At 32.1% G+C, this 8868-nt stretch overlaps 1 non-coding gene across 1 annotated transcript; it reads left to right on the top strand.

Moving 5' to 3' along the window:
- Positions 1 to 3598: 3598 nt before the first annotated feature.
- LOC135277099 (U7 small nuclear RNA) lies at positions 3599 to 3660 on the top strand. Its single transcript, XR_010344700.1, has one exon. It is a non-coding gene; the product is annotated as a U7 small nuclear RNA (small nuclear RNA).
- Positions 3661 to 8868: the final 5208 nt, after the last annotated feature.

Genomic DNA, 8868 nt, shown 5'->3' with positions numbered 1-8868 from the left:
ACTGTGCCCAGGCATAAAATTATCTATTTTAGATTGAGGAACTTTTCTTGAATTCTTAGTTTGTTGCAAGTTGTTATTATGAATGTGTGCTGAATTTTGTCAAATTTCTTTTTTGCACATAATTATTTTTTTTTGTGGTTTTAATCTGTTAATATAGTAAAATAATTAAATGAGTTTTGAATGTTAAGTCTATCTTGCATTCCTGAGATAAGCCAATATATTTAAAAATGTACATTGTTGGTTACTGGGTTTCACTGCATAGTTTAAAAATAGTATTTGCTTCTCTTCTGTCACACAGTTAAGTTCCTGGAGTAAGGTGGATTCTTTTGATGCTTGATTTTGAGTTTTTAGGGCAAGCCCAGAGAAGTCTTCAGTCCATGACTAGTTTTGCCCCACTAATAAGGTGAAATTCTGATGATTCTGTTTGTTTCAGTTACACATGTTCTATTTATTCCAATTACAAATTGTTTTTCTGTGCCAGCTTGTGAGATCATTGTCTATTTACCAGCTAGTGTCTGTCTACTCCATTCTAGTGGTTCTTTCTGCATGTATTATTCTTATAACAGCTTAGATCAGTACTCAGACATAGACATGAAAAGACCCTTCTGTAGAACATGATGATTTGCAAGATTCGATACCTTAGATCAGGATAAAGTAGCATAAGGTCTCAGGCCAAAAAAAAAAAAAAGCTTACATTGAGAAAGGTTATATATTTTGTTCCATTTTATGTTACTTTTAAATATATATTTAGCTTCTGGGTATACTTTCCTGGTTAATATCCAAAAACCACAATACCATGTAATGACTAAGAATCAACTATTATTTGAAGTCATTATCAGCAATCCATTGTTCTCCATCAGAAATACAAATATTTATTCCAACCTAATAATTTTTCAGATTTGATTTTAACAATTATACTAGAATACCTTGATATGATTATGCTAAAAAATACTGTTGTGTAAATGAATAATTTTTATCATTACATTTAAGAAAAATTATTCTCTTTCCCAGAAGATATGAAATAATTCAGTAAGCTATAGAAGTTTTGAATATATGCTAGCCAATTCTCATAATGCTAACTGAAATTTATTGAGCTCTTACTCTGTGCAAAGAACTTGGCACATATTATTGTATTGAGATGGAAAGACTCTTGGAGTCGATACAAACCACTTGTCAATTTCTTTGTGTCAATGAAAAAAACTCACACACTTTTCTAAGCATTTGTTTACTTATCTACAAAGTGGGAGAAATGATACCCCCAGATAATCTGACCAGACACAACACACACAACCCCTTTAAAACCTTATGATACAATTTTATTCTTAATGCCATCATTGTGATATACATATTCCCTTTGACATTCAAAATACGTGCAATGATATTTTTCATTATTTTATAACATAGTAGTCATATCATATATTTATGTATATGTGTATGTGTGTGTATATATAGATATATATTTGTTTGTGTATTTTTTTTTTGGAGACCATATCTTATTCTGTCACCAAGGCTGGTGTGCAGTGGTGCAATCAGAGCTTACTGCAGCCTCCAACTCCTGAGATCAAGCAATGTTCATACCTTAGTCTCCTAAGTAGCTAGTAGCATAGGTACGTATCACCACACACAACTAATTAAAAAAGAAATTGTAGATAAACAGTCTTGCCACGTTGCCCAGGCTGATCTTTAACTCCCGGCCTCAAGTAATCCTGCAGCCTCAGTATAATTTCTTAACATAAACTTCCAACTGGTTTTTAAGAATAGAAACAATAGCCAGTCTTTTCTTGAAGACTGGTTTATATGTAAACTCCTCTTTTCATATATAGTCATTCATGCACATTGTATTGCTCATAATTCTACCAGAATTCAATAAATATGAGGGTAGATCTCATTTTAATGTGATAACAGTCATAATTTGTCCATTTTGCACTTAACAGTTTGCTCTGGCTCCAGTCTCCAAAGCTCATATTTTAAAATATTGTTTAGCTGGGTTAAATATAATTTTCAGTTTTTAAAATATTTCTTGTGTGCCAGCAGTAGAATGACAGTATGTTACATTGCTCAAAAAATTACTTTAAATTCAAAGATCAACCCCCATGAGCTTAATTTTATCAAAGAAGAAATGTCTTGTCAAATACAGTCCCAACCAACATAATCAGTAGCTTTCAAAGTATGTTTGACATTGAGAAGGACTGAAAAACAACATAGGAGTCAGAGAAACAAACATCGATGGCCTGTCAAATTTTTTGTAGATATGATGCTATTATCAAGGCACATCAGGATAAAATAAAATGACCTAGCTGACCACAGGCTTACAAATGTCCTGTGAAGGAAAGAAAAACGGTGAATCAAAAGGTAGCTTTGTTGCATGTCCCCCCAGGCCTTTTTATTGACAAGAATGACAATGGTCCCAAGATGCACCATTATCTATGACCAGCAAGCAGACATCAAATGCTCCTGAGTTGTATCTGTCAGAATAGAAAATTCTGCTCAAAACAGACAGAGCTTGTTACATTTTCTTCAGCTAAGGTTTGTCGAAAGCCAGGGTCACTTGTATTGCTCTGCCCTGAAGGGGAATTGTAAAAGGAGGGAAGTACATGATTTCTCAATGTTTCTTCTCCAAGGAGACTTTGAGTCTGGTTGACCAAATGTTTTGGAAGTCAAGTCATGACTCAAAGGAAGTAGAAAGCAAAGTTAATAGTCTGTCATTTTTCTACTTAGAAATGAGGTTCACATGCTAAAAGGTTAGAATTTTAGTAGATTCCTACATTTAGAGAAAATTTTTTGCTGTGTGATTTGTTTTTACAATTGGAAAAGGAAAATACTACTGTTACTGAAATTGGAGGGAACAAGTTAATGTATTCTGACCCAGTATTATGTGCTATAGCATTATGGAGTTTATTACAGTCTGAAGTATTTACACTGGTAAGATATTTCTCTAATTTGCTTCTTTTTGACTAAAGAGAGGTTTTATACACAAATGTCCAGCCTCTGACACATAAGTAAACTCACTAACTTGTGGAAACATCTGTTAACCACTCACAAGAAAATGCAAGTTGGGAATATTTCTTTAATTGATTCCTTAAAAAAATTAACACAAACTTTTTTTCTCCTTCAATAAATTTGAGGACAAAAATGAAGGCATCACAAAGACAGCATTTGTGAACAAAGGGATTATTTTTCCTCTCTTTCCTTCCCTTATCTTTTCCCCCCTCCACACCTGTCCCCTCTGCTCTCCTCTTTACTGTTCTACATCTCAATTTGTAGCTTAGCATTTTTTCTATATTCAGAGACAAATCCAATTCTGATCAAACTTGTTAAAAGTAGTCTTGCAAAAAATGCCATCACATTTTGTAAAACTACACGTTTGTAGTTTCAAAACATAGAGTTTGCAAACTCATGATCATAGTTGTTTTGTTTGTCCCACACAATCTTCTTCCAAAGTCTGTTTTATTTACCATCTTTAAAAAATGAGAGAGCTCACACAATTATTTTAAATTTCAGACTTCTAGGGAAAAAAAAAACAATGGCAAGAGGGGCTCATTTGACAATGCTTAGTTTGAACTTCTACTTAACAATATTCTTCCACAGCACAGGGGCTAAGTATTACAGCCCTTTTAGAATTTGTTTAGCAGGCTTTCTAATCTTTACTGGAAAGCCCCTTAAAAAACAACAAACAAACAAGAAAACCCCATAGAGGCTGATGAACCTTGCAGTCAGAACATATAATCTCCAGTGTATCAATCAGTTTCCTTCCACCAGGTTTACTTCTCTTACTCATCCCTCAGGGTTTGAATTGTGAGTTCTGCTCAAATTCAATTAATTAATTAGACTGATCAACTATTTTTCTTATCAGTATAACTTTACAATTCTAGCTAATAACTTACTGTTTAGAATGTAATTACTCAATAGTTTCATGAGTGGGAATTCCATCTCCATCACTAGACTGTGAGCTTTGCCAGAAGCTAGAGCATATTTTAGACATTGTTTACTATTCACATTCCTGCAGTAGTGCCTGGTACCATGCGATTTTCAATGAATGAGTGTGGCAGAAAGAAAAGAAGGTAGGAAGGAAAGGAGGAAGAAAGGTACCTTTTTGAATTAAAAAAATGTATCTTTCATTGTTTCCATTACCAATGGTACCAAACATGCTGTAGACACTTAAATAAGAATCTTTGCTCAACTGGTTAAACAGAAAAAAAAACATGGGCCTTAGAATTATATATCACCTTGCTAACATTACAGTGAGGCTCACATGAGATCCTATAATCATTTCTCCAATTAATTCTAGAAAAGCTTCAGGATAATGATTGGTAATACATGTTTTTCTTGATGGTACTTTATTTCCAATAATGTGTCAGGTAATCCATCAGCCTTAACTATTTCTCAAGAGTATTGCAAAAAATACTATCCCACCCTAACCTTAATGCAGAAAAATGTTTCTGTGGTGAAATAAAAATTCCTCATGACTTACTATATCTTTTAATTACTGATGACTTTAAATTTTTCTCTACACAGTATTTCATTCCTCTCTATTTCTAGGGGAAAAAAAGTACTAGATTTAGAGTCAGCAGCCCTTCAGTTAAAGTCCTAAATCTGCCATTTTTTAGCAGTACAGTACTACAGTCAACAATCACTTAACCCTGATATACCCTATTATTTCTACTAGTAAAGTGGAGTCAAAACATCACTTACATTACAATATTGTAAAAACTCAATTATAAGTGCTATGAAAAAAATGTAAACAGGTTTTTAAAACATCTATAGACATAACTTAAATAAGAAACATAAAATTTGAGAACAAGCTCCTGCCCTTAAAATAAACTATACAATTCATTCTTTTCTGTCTCACCCAACCTGACAATAATTGATTTAACCAGTCAACTAATCTGATTACTAATTTGACTGAATTAAGCAATTAATTCTGTAACAGAGTCAAACAATTGATCAGTTCATGTTAGTGGAGAAATGCAAAGTATTAAAAATGGTGCTTAAGGATAAACTAGAGTAATTTTCTCATTAATTTATTGCTAATTTGAGACTTCTTGTGCTCAAGTAAAATTGTGCTGTGTCCCTGATTAAAGTACAAAAGTTCCTCTGGGTACACAGAAATTCTAATAATACAATAGCAATCTTGTCCAATAGTCTCAGTAATTATTTCTCTCACTTTACCCTGACACACCTTTGAAATATCCATTCAATTCTCTTCAACAAAATTAAATAACTGACTCTATGAAACTTCTAAAGACCTTTCTAGTGGCACACTGTCTTACACATTACTTTATTAATTATTACAGTCTTATGATTGCACCCTAACTATCTGTTTATGTGGTCACCTATGTTAAAATTGTGAGCAAATTAAACACAGACTGTGTGGTCTTCATGTTGGAACCAAAAATCTAGCATAGCGTCTGAATTTTTCCTGGATTCAGTAAACATTTATTTAAAAATAAATGTAAGAGTTATTGTACTGCTAATCAAAAGATAAAATCAATTTCTGAATGATGAAAGGAAATAGAATACATGAAGGAGGATGATGTATTGGGGCTTTAATTGAGTTCTCTTCCCTTCTCCACATTCACTGTCCTTTTAGAGTGTCTTAGAGTGCCCTACTTAGGGAATACTTAGTACATTTCCCTTCTGTCTACCTTAGAGATAGTTAATTTTTTAATGTATTTTCCTCAGAAATGCTGGAAACTAGAAGAGGCTGAGAGCTAGAATTTAGATGACATGAATATAGACTGCTGGAAGCAAAGCTGGAAAGGCCATCAACAAATGGCTGCACACTATTGAAACTGTCCCAATTGTCTCATAGAAATAATATTTATGTTTTTTTGAAAAGACATAGAAATTGAACTTCCCGTGTTTTAAAACTTAAAACTTACATTTGTTTCATCTGACATCCTCAGGAAACTGTCCCTCCATGAAGAAACTAAAGCTCACCAGATTACTGTGTCCAGAAAGTGAGACACAAGACCCCTCATTCATCATGACTGCTTCTTTACCACTCCCTAATTCCTGGTTTTCCATCTTTCCTGCTATATAAACCCCACCATTTTGGTTGTTTGGAAGTTGGATTTGTTACTTATCTCCCATTATCTTTGGCAGCAGCACCAGATTAAAGCCTTCTTCCCTGACAATACTCCTTGTCTCAGTGATTGGCATTCTATACCCCAAGCAGCAGGACTTGTATTGAACCTCTGGAGTTTTGGTGACATTATTATTACCAGGATAAGAGACAGCAGCTACTAACGAAACATAAATCAGTGTGGTCGAGGATGTCATGCAAAGAGATGTTCCTTTGCTCAATCTAGGTGACAGGTAAGTTTCTAGAAACCTAAACTGCCCAATAGGAGAAGGGAAGAAGGAGAGAGGAAAAATATTTGATTGGTTGAGTTTAAAAATCTCAATAAACTAAACTTAACACTAGGAGTGATTTCAAAAACTTGAATTAAAAGTCAGGTATGTGTACTACTAAGACTACACAATTTAAATTGACTACTATACTTTGTGTATAGTTTAGATTTGAAAGAAATTTAGTAAGGTTTTGAGAATGAAAGCAATAGATATTTGGTGGAAAATAACAATAGTTTTCCCTAACTTGGACAATCTGTACTACATTATTCTCATAAGAACTGATTAATAGTTTGTGCTGTTTTATCATTATTAGTAATTAAAAAGTTATAATGTTATAATAATTACTGTTAATACGGTGTATTTTTGGGGTATTTTTGAGGAAAAAGAAATCCTTTGTATTTGTTTTATTTAAACATTCACATGTATCTCAAGTCAAAGCTTAGGTTAGGTAACTTGCGAACTGTGTGCCTTGAGCGAGTTGGTCAACAGGTCTGAGCTACCTTGTTTCTTTAGTTTGTGTGTTGGGAATAAATACATTTGTCCTAGCTTCCTGAATCATTGAAAGGCTCAAAACCATTAATACATGGAAAAGTGCATTGAAATCAAGAAAGCTCTACAAGTTATTGCTTTATCAATATGTTGTACTAATATTTCTAAACATTTTCAAAGATACCATTTTATTTTTCATTACAACCAAGTATTTCTTAATCATTTATGACATACAATCACTGGACTATGTAAACAGGTCTGCTCTCTTCTAATATCTAATTTGATATTCATAATTTGCAAGATGCTTTTCAATGTATAGAACTGAAAGAAAAGATTATCAAAAATATATTCTCACTTAATTTGTATACAATTTCAAAGTACATCATTAGACAAACTTGCCTTGGGAACTATTTTAAGGGTGAATGTAATTTTAACTTCCACTGCTCCTCACTCCTAAAACAACAACAAAATACTGGATATTCAAGATGGGGAACCTCTTGAATGGAAAATTTCTAAATCTTAGAAAGTTTCTAATCTTAAAATTTCTTAAAATTTTTTAATCTTAAAATTTCTAAATCTTAGAAAGTTCAAATAAGCAAAATCTAGGTTTCAAGAAACCCTGGAGGAGGCTACAGAAGGACTCATTTACTGAGCATTCTCATTAATTGCTTTCAGTTTTAGCCCAGGTTTTGTACCCACCTTTTTCTCTACCTGTTTATATTGCCTATGAGATGGTAACAGCTAAAATATTCACAGGCACTTAGTTTATCATATAACTATTATCTAAATGAACAGTAAGATATAAAACATTTGTCAAAATGCCAGTAACATTTTCACAGGAGAATTTGACCTGTGACCTTAGTCATTATCCTTGTGTGTCCAGAAAAGTAATCTGTTTTCTCTCTTTCATTCTCAAACAATTCCAAGAAACCAAGTGAAAATAACTGTAATTGCAAAATTTAATCCAAAAATACAAGAATTCATGTTGTATACTTATTAAATTTATATTTATTTTAATATAATTATATTTTTATATAATTTTATATAATATAAAATTTATATAATTTTATATAATATAAATAATATAATATAAAATACAAATAAATTAATATAAATAAAAAATATAAAAATATATATAAATAAAAAATATAAAATTTTATATAATTTTATATCATATAAAAATATTACAATTACATTTAAGAAAGGTGAATCCAAATAGATGGCTTTTACTTTAAATGTGTGATTTTAGAAACTTATAGTAGGAAGTTCCTGAGAAACTGATGTAATTGCAAAGGGTATCAAGGTGGATTAAGAGCAGGAGATTGGTTGTGTTTAGGGATATTTGCTGATTGTTCTGTGCACTTAATTGCTGTGCCTATATTTCTATGTCTATAATATAAGCTGAATCTAACCAAGCTAGAATCAGGAAGTGATGATCTTCACATCAGCATCTGCCAGCCAGAAGTACTTTGAGGAATAAAGATTTTCCTTTTTACTGCTGAGAAAAGAAAATAAATGTGGAATAAGGGGCACTATAAACCACTCTAACTGTGGTCCCATACCTTAATTTTTGCCAAGATATATGAAGTCATTTACTTTTCATTTCTACTATTTGGTTTGAATTTACCTATTGAGCAGCTTGTGGAAATGCAATAACTATAAACATTGTTCTGAAGGAAGAAAACTTATTTAAGGTGCAAATTAAAATAGTTTTTTAGTTTTAGAGTTAAACTGCAGAGTGTCATTAATCTTCCAGTAGAATAGGTTTTAGCAGAGGCACTAGTGAAATTTTTCATACTGCAATTTATCTTTTGTTCCATTAAAATAGAAGATATTCTAAAGCTTTGATTATAAACATTCTATAATTCTTTTAGCCAATTTAGAAAAAAAGATGAAAAAGATTATGGTCTCTTGGGACATTTTGATTCTGGAATTTGATATACAGTTATAAATGAAGCAGTAGAAGATAATATACATAGGATTAATTTGATCTTACAAGAGTTATCTAAAAGTGAATAATAAAGG

The sequence above is a fragment of the Aotus nancymaae genome, unplaced genomic scaffold, assembly GCF_030222135.1.
Source record: "Aotus nancymaae isolate 86718 unplaced genomic scaffold, 86718_ANA_hifiasm-v0.15.2.pri h1tg000029l, whole genome shotgun sequence".
Classification (NCBI taxonomy): domain Eukaryota; kingdom Metazoa; phylum Chordata; class Mammalia; order Primates; family Aotidae; genus Aotus; species Aotus nancymaae.
The sequence above is the reverse complement of the archived record's forward strand: the minus strand, read 5'-3'. Positions and strand labels throughout refer to the sequence as shown.